The sequence below is a fragment of the Arachis duranensis genome, chromosome 2 (genome assembly GCF_000817695.3).
Source record: "Arachis duranensis cultivar V14167 chromosome 2, aradu.V14167.gnm2.J7QH, whole genome shotgun sequence".
Lineage (NCBI taxonomy): Eukaryota > Viridiplantae > Streptophyta > Magnoliopsida > Fabales > Fabaceae > Arachis > Arachis duranensis.
This window is the reverse complement of record NC_029773.3, coordinates 8,576,000-8,589,749: the sequence shown is the minus strand read 5'-3', so window position 1 is coordinate 8,589,749 and position 13,750 is coordinate 8,576,000. Positions and strand designations below refer to the sequence as shown.

The 13,750-nt window shown below is 34.7% G+C and overlaps 1 pseudogene; it reads left to right on the top strand.

Moving 5' to 3' along the window:
- Positions 1-2,321: 2,321 nt before the first annotated feature.
- LOC110278124 (uncharacterized) lies at positions 2,322-5,292 on the top strand (annotated as a pseudogene).
- Positions 5,293-13,750: the final 8,458 nt, after the last annotated feature.

The window sequence follows — 13,750 nt, the reverse complement described above, 5'->3', positions numbered from 1 at the left end:
AATAATAATAATAATAATAATAATAATTTACATTGAACTTAAAGCTTTCAATTAAATTTTTTTAGTGATTAATATCCTTGCTCAATAAATTAATAATTCTCTTTTTTTTTTCGGGGAGTGATTGGTAACACATGTAAAAAAAGAAAAATTTAGTTAACTTGTGTTCTAAAAATACATAATAAACTTATTATTAGTAGAAAATTTTAAATATTTTTAATTAATTTTTTTTTTTATTTTGTAATCTTAATATATGTTCTAACATAATAGATAAACCTAAAAAAATACAAGAATATGAAAAAGAAAAAAGTAGATAATGAAATGAGAGACAAACCTCCATATCAAACAGGATGTATAGTCCTTAACCAGAAAGAAGCAGCAAACAACCATAATAGAAATTAGAAGCTCTCATGATTGTCTGGCCAATTCAAAAGAAACTTTTTTTTTTGTGTTTTGTGTATTTCTTTTTTTGTGTTTTGTTTTGGGTTTTTTTTTTTTTTTAAGTTAGAATTGGGTTGATTAAAAAGACGTGAAAATAGTACTGTGTTGCATGCAAGACCAGGAAAAAAAAAAGAAAAAAAGAAAAAAAAAAGAGAAGTGAAAAGACAAAGGCAAAGGCAATCAAAGAATTAAGATCGATATGAAAACAAAGTTGTGGAAAAGAGGGAATCAAATAGTCTAGATTGGTGGAATCATCTTTCAAACAGCAATTCGCTACGAAAGTGGATATTTAAAAGTGTTGTGGAAAAAGACAGAAGAGCATTATTTGACTATTTTTTTAAGAAGTAAAAACACAAGCAGTAGCTGGTAAGGATTATTACATAAACACAAGCAGTAGTTAGCCTTTCTGCTCAGTTTTTATTTCGTTTGCTAAACTTATATATATATTGCCTTAGTTTTCATAAAAAGTTTCACAGGTCATTTAAATTATATAGCATTATTTTTTTTTAGTTTGTTCACATGACAAAAAACAGGGTCTTGATCTTAATTAATATTATATAGCATTATTTATTTTTTTTATAATCTGTTGACTTTGTTCACGTGATGAAAACGGAGAAACAGGATCTGGATCTTAATTAATATTATATAGCATTATTTATTTTTTTATAGTTTGTTGACTTTGTTCACATGAGGAATCCAAAGCCCACTGTTTACCGACCAACCCTTGCACAATGCAATTAATACCACAATAGCTCTTTTTTCATCCACCTTTGGATAAGGTGCTGCCCACTTCTCTCTCTAATTTTGAAGCTGTCCATTTACAGTCTTTGCGACATTACAATTCTATTAGCTCTTGTCGTTTTGTGTAGTCAAGTAATGTTAGCCTTGGTGTGAGCTGGTAGTTGAAGAGATCTGAAGAGTGGGCCATAGGTTTTTGTTTATGGTATTTGGGCTAGATGCTTCTGTTTGAAAAATACTCTCTTTTTGAGGCTTGTATGGAATAATGGACTGCACTCAATTTATATGATTTAGTGATAGAGCAAGTTGACATTTGTGTGTGAAATTATTTTTGAAATTTTGGGTCAAAAATATTTTATCTGAAATGGAATAATAATAATAATAATAATAATAATAATAATAATAATAATAGTAGTAGTAGTAGTAGTAGTAGTAGTAGTAGTAGTAATAGTAGTAACAGTAATAGTAAAATGTTTTAGTAAATAAGTATAAAATTTGCATAATATAAAATTTTCTTATAATAGAAAATATTACTTTCAAGACTTTAATTTGTCCATTTCATGAGTAATACTTCAATTCGTTTTTTAATAAATTTTTTATTCCAAAAAAAAAAAGAGTTTGACAACTTGGTTTTTAATATTTTTAGAATAATAGATAAATTTGGACATTTGTATTTTAATAAGAAATTATTTATTTACTAATTATGTTTAAGAAATATAGTGTACTCTTATAAGTATTATTTGTTAAGTTTGCAGACAATTTTATTTTACAAGCACATTCTGTAAAAATAAGTAAAAAAAATAGTATTATATGTTATGAAGAGTAAGATTTTAAAATTTTAAATTAACAATGGTTGAGTGGAACATAAATGATTCATTTTGCTGTGTAATATAATATAATTAATTAAAAATTTAACTTAGTATGATTAGCGACATATTATTTATTTTTAAGCTTTTATATTGATAATTGCCTTTGATTTATGAGGAAATTAATAGTAATTTGATTTTTGGTGAGAGTTTATAAATTTTATTAACTCCGCCTATGTTACACTTGCGGTACATAGCCGGTCCCAAGTCCGGATAAAGGAGGAGGGTTGTGTTAGGTCTTCGACAACCAACATAAAAATATAGTCGAACTCCCATGACATGAATCAAAGACATTATTGCGCTAAAGCTAGGTCGTTGCCCGGAAGTAACGCGCTGTATGGCTCGAGTACGGTATCAAATGAGCAAGAGCCGCTGCATCGGTGCTCGGATGTAGTGTTAAATGAGCAAGGGTTCTTGCATTTTCGTGAACGGACGAGGGTAAATAAGCTAGTTCACAAAGTAAAAGGTAAAGGTCGGAGTGACAGAAGGTTAAGATTTGGGACATGGAACATAGGCACTCTAACAGGAAAGTCCATGGAGGTGGTGGACACCATTAAAAGGAGGAAGATTAACATTATGTGCCTACAAGAAATAAAATGGGTTGGTGCGAAGGCTAGGGAGTTGGATACTTCTGGCTTCAAATTTTGGTATACAGGAAAGGTGAAGAATAGGAATGGGGTTGGAATAATTATGGATAAGCAGTGGAAGAAGGACGTAATGGATGTTAAGAGGGTGGGAGATCGGATCATCTCTATCAAACTTGTGGTGGAGGGAGGTGTTTTCCATGTGATTAGCGTCTATGCACCGCAAGTGGGTTTGGACGAACAACACAAGATATGGTTTTGGGAGGATCTAGAGAGTTTGGTTCAAGACATACCTTTGGGAGATAAGATTTTCTTAGGAGGAAATTTAAATGGCCATGTTGGTAGAGAAGTGACTGGATATGGGAGTATTCACGGAGGTCATGGTTTCGGGGTGATCAATGCCGAGGGTAAAACTGACTTTTTCTTAACCTTTGATCTTCTCATCGCAAATACATGTTTTAAAAAGAGAGACGAACATCTTATAACCTATAAGGGTGGCATGACAAGCTCTCAAATCGACTTCTTCCTGTTGAGGAGAGTCGACCAGAAATTTTGCATTAATTGTAAAATTATCCCGGAAGAGAGTTTGACAACACAACATAGGATGCTCGTCATGGATTTTCGCGTTGAGTAAAAGTTGAGGAAAAGACATTATACGAAGAACCCAAGGACGAGGTGGTGGCGGATGAAAGGTGAGGAACAAAGAAGCTTCCTAAGACGGGTGGGAGAAGAGGCAAAGTGGGATGGAAATGGAAGTGCGGAAGAGATGTGGAGGGAAATGGCAGAAGTTATTAGAAGAACAGCAAAAGAAAGCTTTGGTGAATCTAAAGGAATAGGACCAAGAGACAAGGAGTCCTGGTGGTAGAATGCCAGTGTACAAGAAAAGATAAAGATAAAAAGGGAGTGCTTTAAAGAGTGGTCTTTATGCCGCAACGTAGATAACTAGGAAAAATATAAGGTGGCTAAGAAAGAGACAAAAGTGGCTGTAAGTGAAGGAAGAACAAGAGCATATGAGGGTCTCTACTAGTCTTTGGGCACAAAAGAAGGAGAAAAAGGTATATATAGAATCGCAAAGAGCCGTGAAAGAAGAACGAGAGATTTGGATCAGGTTAAGTGCATAAAGGATAAGGATGGAGAGGTGTTGGCTCAAGAGGAGAAGATTAAGGAAAGGTGGAAGAGCTACTTCTATGAGTTATTTAACGAGGGACAGAAGACTCTTCCGAGCCTTGGTCGATTATGCACAAGGGAAGAAGATCAAAACTTTGATTACTATCGAAGAATTCAAGACTTTGAGGTAAAAGAGGCTCTAAAGCAGATGAAAAATGGCAGGGCAGTAGGACCTGATAATATCCCGATTGAGGTTTGGAAGGGTTTTGGAGAAAAAGGCATCAACTAGTTAACCAAGCTTTTTAATGAGATTTTAAGGTCAAAGAAGATGTCTGATGAGTGGAGAAAGAGCACCTTGGTACCTATCTACAAGAATAAGGGGGATATACAAAGTTGCGAAAACTATAGAGGGATCAAGCTTATGAGTCATACCATAAAGTTATGGAAAAGGGTGATAGAACGGAGGTTGAGAAAAGAGACACAAGTAACAGAGAACCAATTTGGATTCATGCCAGGCAGATCTACCACTGAAGCGGTATACCTTTTAAGAAGGATGATGGAGAGGTATTGTAGTAATAAAAGGGATCTACATATGGTGTTTATTGATTTGGAAAAAGCGTATGATAGGGTACTAAGGGAGGTCTTATGGAAGGTTTTAGAAAAGAGGAGGGTAAGGATCGCATATATTCGTGCAATTAAAGATATGTATGATGGGGCCACAACTAGTGTGAAGACTCAAGGTGGTGTGACAGAAGAATTTCCTATTGGTATAGGATTACACCAGGGATCATCCTTAAGTCCATACCTTTTCACATTAGTCTTGGAAGTACTCACAGAGCACATCCAAGAGCCTGTGCCATGGTGCATGCTTTTTTCCAATGATATCGTCCTTATGGAAAAGTCAAGGGAAGACCTAAATAAGAAATTGGAGTTATGGAGAGAAGTTTTAGAATTGTATGGTCTACGCATAAGCCGTAGCAAGACGGAATATATGGAACGTAAGTTCAGTCCGAGAAGAAAAAACCCTAATATAGAGGTGAAGATTGGAGAAAATACCCTACGAAAAGTTAAAAGTTTTAGGTATCTTGGGTGCATCATACAGGATAATGGAGAGATTGAACAGGATGTAAATCATAGGATCCAAGCAGGGTGGTCAAATGGCGGAGTGCATCTGGTTTTATATGCGACAAAAAAGTGCCTTTAAAACTTAAAGGTAAATTCTATCGCACCGCCAAAGACCGGCTATGCTTTATGGTACAGAGTGTTGGGCGGCTAAAGGGGAGCATGAACATAAACTGAGTGTGGCAGAGATGAAGATGTTGAGATGGATGAGTGGTCATACGCAATTGGATAAAATAAGGAATGAAGATATAAGGGAGAGAGTTGGAGTAGCACCCATTGTGGAAAAGATGGTTGAATCGCGTCTTAGGTGGTTTGGACATGTGAAAAGAAGACCGATAGAACATCCAGTCAGGAGGGTAGATGAGGTGGAAGATGGACAAGGGGCGAAAGGCAGAGGAAGACCTAAGAAGACCATCCATATGGTGGTCAAACGAGATCTACATGTAAATAGTCTCTCTGTAGACATGACACATGACAGAGCACAATGACGTCGTTTGATTCATGTAGCTGACTCCACTTAGTGGGACAAGGCTTTGTTGTTGTTGTTGTTGTTTATAAATTTTATTGGCCGTTTATCCTTTGCAAAAAAATATTATCACAAAATTATTGATTTTTTTATTATTTAACCTGGAACAGGTTAATCAAAATACAAAATGTAGGATATAAATATCTTAAAAAACATATATAAAAAACTTATGGATTATGCAACACAGGTAAATTTATAAGAGGACGAAGTATAGAAGACGACGATATACTTTGGTTGTTATTGATGTGCGTTATTTATGCAAAAACAAAAACGTTGATTTTCGTTAAGAGATTAAAGTAGTCAGTAAAAAAAGTTTTTCATTGATAAGTAGAAACATAACACGATTGAAATGAAGAAACAAACATGATAAAAGAAACTTTTTGGCTAAGATGAGCCTAAGGTGAAGAAACGTATTGGTTAGTGGGGTCGTAGGAAGCATCAAGGTATTCACACTTTTCTTCCAATTTAGCAACCCAGACAATACAAGCATTGTTAGCCTCTTGCAGAATTGTTGCACAAAGGTAGTTGTAGTCCCTAATTTTTTCATGTGTCATGTGAAGGACGGTATCGAACATGCGATAGGCTGCGTCTTGTCTTGCATCCCACTCGACTAAGGAGTATCTTCCCTTTGTATGGAGATGGATTCTGATCGGATGGTTTGGGAGCACAACTTGAAAGCTGTAGAAAGGTCCATCATCCTGGGTTAAGGTTTCATTTCGATAGAAAATAGGTATCAGAATTGCCGCGTCATAAAAAACTTTGAGGAGCCAATCCTTTATGCTATTGTTGATGACAAATGCCGAACTTGTAGTCTGGTTTACTAGAACCGTGTCAAAGCCTAAAAGATGTGCTCATTGTTGTTGACTATATGTATAATACAAAAATGATGATGAAGAGGGCGAGTTTAAAATAAATTTCATTTAGTAAGTCAAAAAATATAAAAAATGATTTATTGTACTATTCTAGTGTAAGTTGTCATAAAGGTAAGAGCATTGTAGAAATTTAGACTTAGAAATCTGAATGTGTTGCATGTGAGAGGAAGATAAGGACTTAGACATATAGTGATATGAAGAGTTAAGAAGGTAGCAGCACAACCTAAGGAATCACATGAAAGCAGCGCATGCAGAGACTACTCACAGCAGGATATTGGAGCACGGTGGCCATGTGCGGTTTCCCTTGTCCTCGGTTGTGGCGACGGTGCTGATGAAGAGGGCGAGTTCAAAATGAACTGCATTTGGTAAGTTGAAATATGTAAAAAATAATTTGTTGTGCTATCCTAGTGTAAGTTTCCCTAAAGGTAGGAGCATTGTAGAAATTTAGATTTAGAAATTTGAATGTGTTGCATGTGAAAGGAAGATAAGGACTTAGACATATAGTGATATAAAGAGTTAGGAAGGTAGCAGCACAACCTAAGGAGCCACATGAAAGCAGAGCATGCAGAGACTACTCACAGCAGGATATTGGAGCACAGTGGCCGTGTGGGGTTTTCCTTGTCCTCGGTTGTGGTGGCAACGATGAAGAGGGCAAGTTTAAAATGAACAAAATTTAGTAAGTCGAAATATGTAAGAAATGATTTATTGTGCTATCTTAGTGTAAGTTGCCCTAAAGGTAGGAGCATTGTAAAAATTTAGACTTAGAAACCTGAATGTGTTGCATGTGAGAGGAAGATAAGGACTTAGACATATAGTGATATGAATAGTTAGGAATGTAGCAGCACAACCAGTGACGAATCCAGAAAATTTTGATAGTGGAGGCAAAATATATATAACATTATAATAATTTTTATAATAAAAATATTACGTTTACATAAAAAAGTAGCTATTAAATTGTCTATTATAAATTTGTGTATAAATACATATATCATTTAACTTATTTTAAATATGTATTTTGTATTTCAAAATTTATATTTTAAGATTTATTCTGTACAAGTGATTATTTTAATTGTTGTTATAATTATATTTTGTTATTGTAAAATATGATTAGGTTTCAAAATATCTAATTATAAATTAAAATACTAAAATAGTAATTTAAATAATAACATATAATTTAAAATTTAATTTTTTATATTTCATATTTTGAAACTTTGATAATATAATTAAAATATCTTTTTTTGTATATGTCGTTAAACAATCATTTAAAACTCAACTTGCATACAAATTAGCTCTTGATGATATTCATAGTTGAAAAAGTTCATTCAATTAGTGTAGTTATTATGAAAAAACTAAAGCTAATTTTAAAAGAAGAAACACAAATGGATAGATAATATTCTTTCGAGTCGATCTCTAAAAAAGAACACCAATCTTATCTTATTTAAATTTAAAAATTGATCATTATAATGGACTTCTAATATGAAGTTTTCAAATTGGCTATTAAATGTCAAAAGTTGAATAAAAAATTATTGTGGAGTCAAATTTAATAATTTAGTGGGGACAACTAAATATTATTATTATATACTACTCAATAAAATTCCAAATTATAGTGGGGGCGCTTGCCCCCACACCCACATGAGTGGATCCGTCCCTGAGCACAACCTAAGGAACCACATGAAAGCAAAGCATGCAGAGACTACTCACAGTAGGATATTGGAGCACGGTGGTCGTGTGGGGGTGTCCATTGTCCTCGGTTGTGGTGGCGGTGATAAAGATGGCGAGTTCAAAATGAACTATATTTAGTAAGTCGAAATATATAAAAAATAATTTGTTGTGCTATCCTAATGTAAGTTGTCCTAAAGGTAGGAGCATTGTGAAAATTTAGACTTAGAAACCGGAATGTGTTGCATGTGAGAGGAAGATAATGACTTAGACATATAGTGATATGAAGAGTTAGGAAGGTAGCAGCATAACCTAAAGAACCACATGAATACAGAGCATGCAGAGACTACTCATAGCAGGATATTAGAGCACGGTGACCATGTGGGATTTTCCTTGTCCTTGGTTGTGGTGGCGGTGATGAAGAGGGCGAGTTCAAAATGAACTACATTTAGTAAGTCGAAATACGTAAGAAATGATTTATTGTGCTATCCTAGTGTAAGTTGCCCTAAAGGTAGGAGCATTGTGAAAATTTAGACTTAGAAACCTGAATCTGTTGCATGTGAGAGGAAGATAAAGACTTAGACATATAGTGACATGAAGAGTTAGAAAGGTAGCAACACAACCTAAAAAACCACAGGAAAGCAGAGCATGCGTGCAAAGACTATTTACTGCATGATATTGGGGCATGGCGGCTGTGTGAGGTTTCCCTTGTCCTCGTTTGTGGTGGCAGCGACATCTCCTTTGGGATAGTCGCTATTATTTTAACAATCTCTTCGTTTTCTGCTATGAAAGTATCGATTCTTGTTTGGAAGGCGTTTTTAGCCAGAAGTACAGAACGAAACCTTAAACTTAACCCATACCATCTTCTCATTTTTTTGCAATCTTGCAACCTTGTCATCCATTTGTCTTTCTCATTTTCTCCAATTTTTCCAAAGAAAATAGCATAGAACAGTTGTCTACTTGTCTTTGGTGGGCTAGCTCATGCTATCACTTTTTGGACAGGTAGCTTTCTGTGAAACTGATAACATATAGTGGTTTTTATTTTTATGCATTTTTGTTTCAACTAATTAGCTTTAGTGAAAGAATTTGAATATTAAATTAAGTTAATACTAATAGAATATTCAATTTTTCTACTAGAATACAAGAGATTTTGTAATATGTTGATTAATTTTCTATGTTTATTAATTTATTACAGATTTAATGATAAAAAATCAATAGTTTTGTGATAATATTATTTGTAAATAATGCATAAATCAATAATAAAACCATTTAGCTCTTACCAAAAAGTTAAATTACTACTAATTTCATCATAAATCAAGTGAATGATAGATGATTTGTCAATATAAAAAATTAGAAATAAGATGCCATCACTCAACTGTTGGTCATATTAAATTAATTTTTCAAATAATTATTGGACATTAAAATAAGACACTCATATTTCACTCAACTATTATTAATTTAAAATGTTAAAAATCTTGTTTTCTATAAGACATGATACTTTTTTCCTTTAATTATGAGGAAGTGTCAACCGTGTCAGATGCATGCTAACTTTCACGTCGCTTCCCCAGAAGAATTAATTAGTATAACTTCTCCATGGCCTTTTATAAAATGGGGACTGGACCTACTCGAGCCTTTTCCTCAAGTGTCTGGACAAGTTAAATATCTCATAGTGGGAGTAGACTATTTCACAAAATGGATTGAAGCAGAGCCTTTAGCCACCATCACAGCACAAAGAAGTCGGAAGTTCCTTTATAAGAATATCATTACTAGGTTTGGAGTCCCTAACTCCATCACCATAAATAATGGTACTCAAATTACTAACACTACATTCAGAAACTTGGTATCTAGCATGAAGATCAAGCATCAGTTCACCTCGGTCGAGCACTCTCAAGAAAATGAGCAAGCCGAGGCTGCTAATAAGGTTACATTAGCAAGGCTTAAGAAAAGACTTCAAGAAGCAAAGGGAGTTTGGGCTGAAGAGCTCCCCCAAGTATTGTGGGCCTACCGAACCACACCTCATTCTACTACTGGAGAGACACCCTTTCAACTTGCCTACGGTATAGAAGCCATGATTCCTATAGAGATCAACGAGCAAAGTCCAAGGGTGAGATTTTACGATGAGGTCGGCAATGTTCAAGTGCAAAAAGAAGAACCTGAGTTGCTCCCCGAAGTCCGAGAACAAGCCCAAATACGAGAAGCAGCATTGAAGCAAAGGATGACGAACATATACAACAAAAAAGTCATTCGAAGAAGCTTCGACTCAGACGACTTGGTTCTTATCAGAAATGACATCGGTGTAAACAAGTCGGGCGAAGGGAAGCTTGCTGCAAATTGGAAAGGACCCTACAAGATAATTGAAGTCTTAGGAAAAGGGTAGTATAAGGTGTCCGACCTAGAAGGATCAGAGCTTCCCAGATCGTGGCACGCTTGCAATATGAAGAGATATTACAGCTAGAAGCGAACCTCGCTCCCTGATGTACTCTTTTTCCTGACTTTATGGTTTTTTCCAAAAAAAAAGTTTTCCTAGAGGGGATTTTAACGAGGCATCACAGCAAGGACTAGGGGGCAGCAATTCCCACCCCTTAGTAGCAAAAGCATCTTTATAAAGCCATACTACATTTAATAATAATATCTCTCTTTATATTATCTTATTTCTCTTTAAAATTTCCTTTTTCCATTATTACGATATGCATTGACTTAAACTCAAAAAAGCGCAAGAATCTGTTGACCGATGATGCGTGAGCATCTTTCCTATCTTTTCCTAGTGAATTTGTATTTAATTTGTTGAGTTTAATCAATAATTAATTATCTTTTAGTCACTATAGATTTTATTTTGATTCGTGTGCAATTCTGTTTATTTTAAGTAGCATTTGGCTAGATTTGATGGAGTTTCCGCAGAAAAAGAGAAGAAGGCGAATGATGATGTCAACCCTGACCTCTGTACACTCAAACCTGAATAACTCGAGCTACAGAGGTCCAATGGATGTGATTTTGGTGGCTTTGGAAAGATAACTTTCAGAGCTTTCCAACGATATATAATAGTTCACACTTTTCTCCCACCAATTCGACCAAGGCTGCGCCTAACTTGAGATTTCTCAAGTTAGGCGCAAGACAACAACAACAACACGCAACCATAGGCGTGACTCCTCAAGTAAGGCGCACGAATTCTCCAAGTAAGGCACATAATCATTCAAGTGAACTCAAAACCATGCGTCCAAGCTCAAGTAAGGCGCAAGAATTAAATCTTGCATGATTAAAATAGTTAGTAAAAAAAAGTCAATCAGGGAAAATAGATAGTGAAGCCTTAACTGTTTCTCCATATATTATTCACAACTTGTATACTGCTTGCTTTCTAATATTCTGAATTTATTGTTAATGCTTTTGAATCTTCAAACACCCGCAAAAAACTTGGTGCGGAATTTACAACCACAAACTAACCGACAAGTGCACCGGGTCGTACCAAGTAGTACCTCAATTGAATGAGGGTCGATCCCACGAAGATTGATGGATCAAGCAAAAATGGTTGATTAATTTACGTAGTTAGCCAAACAGAAAATGGTGTTTGAAGATTCAAAAGCATTAACGATAAATTCAGAATATTAGAAAGCAAGCAGTATACAAGTTGTGAATAATATATGGAAAAACAGTTAAGACTTCAGAGTTATCTATTTTTCTGATTGACTTTTCTTACTAACTATTTTAATCATGCAAGATTTAATTCATGGCAAACCATATGTGACTAAACCTTACTTCTTTAGACCTTTTTAGTCTCCTCTAACTCTCATCAACCGCCAATTCCTTGGTCAATTCATTCCAACTAGAGGGTGAAGTTCAATTCTAGTTATATGCCACTGAAATTCTAATTACCCAAATATAAGAGGATTATATGTCACGTATCCTGTTAAATGCAGATAATTAGAAATTTAGGAGAATATATTTTCAAGTTGTTGTTCAAGTAAAGAGCTTTTCCAAGTTATACAAGAACTCAATTAGAAAGAGGGTCATACTTCCGTTCCACCCAAATTCATAAGATAACAAACAAAAACAATTCTTGAATTATAAATCAGTACATGAATTAAACTAGAGAAACAATAGAATCAATCCATATAATAGACAAAGCTCCTAACCTTAATAGTGGAGGTTTAGTTGCTCATGGTTTAGAGTGGAAACTAGGATTCTCTTAAACTGTAAATTGGAATGAGGTGGAATAATAGAAGAGAAGTTTATTTTTCCCTTTTATATCTAATTCTAATTAATTTAAAATCTATTTTATAAAACTAAAATAATATCTTTTTCTATTTTAAAATAAAATACAAATTTAAATCAGAATTAATTAAATCTTCGAGCACTCCTAATTTAGACGCTGGGACCACCAATCATGCACCTTACTTGGTGAACTTCTGTGCCTAACTTGAGTTGTTGTTGTGCATTGCGCGTGCTTGTTAGCGTCTTGCACCTTACTCAAGTAAGGCGCAAGGTATCCTTGAGTAAGGTGCAAGACACTAACAAGCACGCGCAATGCACAACAACAACTCAAGTTAGGCGCAGAAGTTCACCAAGTAAGGCGCATGATTGGTGGTCCCAGCGTCCGAATTAGGAGTGCTCGAAGATTTAACTAATTTTGATTTAAATTTGTATTTTATTTTAAAATAGGAAAAGATATTATTTTAGTTTTAGAAAATATATTTTAAATTAATTAGGATTAGATATAAAAGGGAAAAAGAAACTTCTCTTCTATTATTCCACCTCATTCCAATTTACAATTTAAGAGAATCGTAGTTTCCACTATGAACCATGAGCAACTAAACCTCCACTGTTAAGGTTAGGAGCTCTGTCTATTATATGGATTGATTCTATTGTTTCTCTAGTTTAATTCATGTACTGATTTACAATTCAAGAATTGTTTTCGTTCATTATCTTATGAATTTGGGTGGAACGGAAGTATGACCCTCTTTCTAATTGAATTCTTGTATAACTTAGAAAAGCTCTTTAGTTGAACAACAGCTTGAAAATAATTTCTCCTAAATTCTAATTATCTGGACTTAACGGGATACGTGACATATAATCCTCTTATATTTGGATAATTAGGATTTTTGTGGCATAATAACTAGAATTAAACTTCACCCTCTAATTGGAATTAATTGACCAAGGAATTGGCGGTTGATGAGAGTTAGAGGAGACTAAAAAGGTCTAAGAAATTAGGGTTTAGTCACATATAGTTTGCCATGAATTAAATCTTGCATGATTAAAATAGTTAGTAAGAAAAATCAATCCAGAAAATAGATAACTCTGAAGCCTTAACTGTTTCTCTATATATTTTTCTCAACTTATTTACTGTCTGTCTTCTAATATTCTGAATTTACTATTTAATGCTTTTGAAATCTCAAACACCATTTTCTGTTTGTCTGACTAAGCCAATCACTCAATCATTATTGCTTGATCTATCAATTTTCGTGGGATCGACCCTCACTCACCTGAGATATTATTTGATATGAGCTGGTGCACTTACCGGTTAATTTATAGTTATAAATTTTACAAACCGACTTACATAATCGGCAAGATAAAGTGACGAGGCACAAGTCACGTTCCTGATGCCTCACATCAAGTCAGGCGCACCAAAACCTTGAGTTAGGCGCAGCCCCCCTCCCTTACTAACTACCCCCGTTCATTGAATTCTCTAATTCTAGACCAAATCATTCCATTCCTAAACTAAATCCTGTTTGATTCCATCCCCACACCCGAGCCTTATTCCTTTTCCTTTTTCCCTTCCATTCCCAATCGCATCACAACTTTGTTTTACCTTTGACCGAAAGCCCTCCCCCTTCCACCCTCATCCCT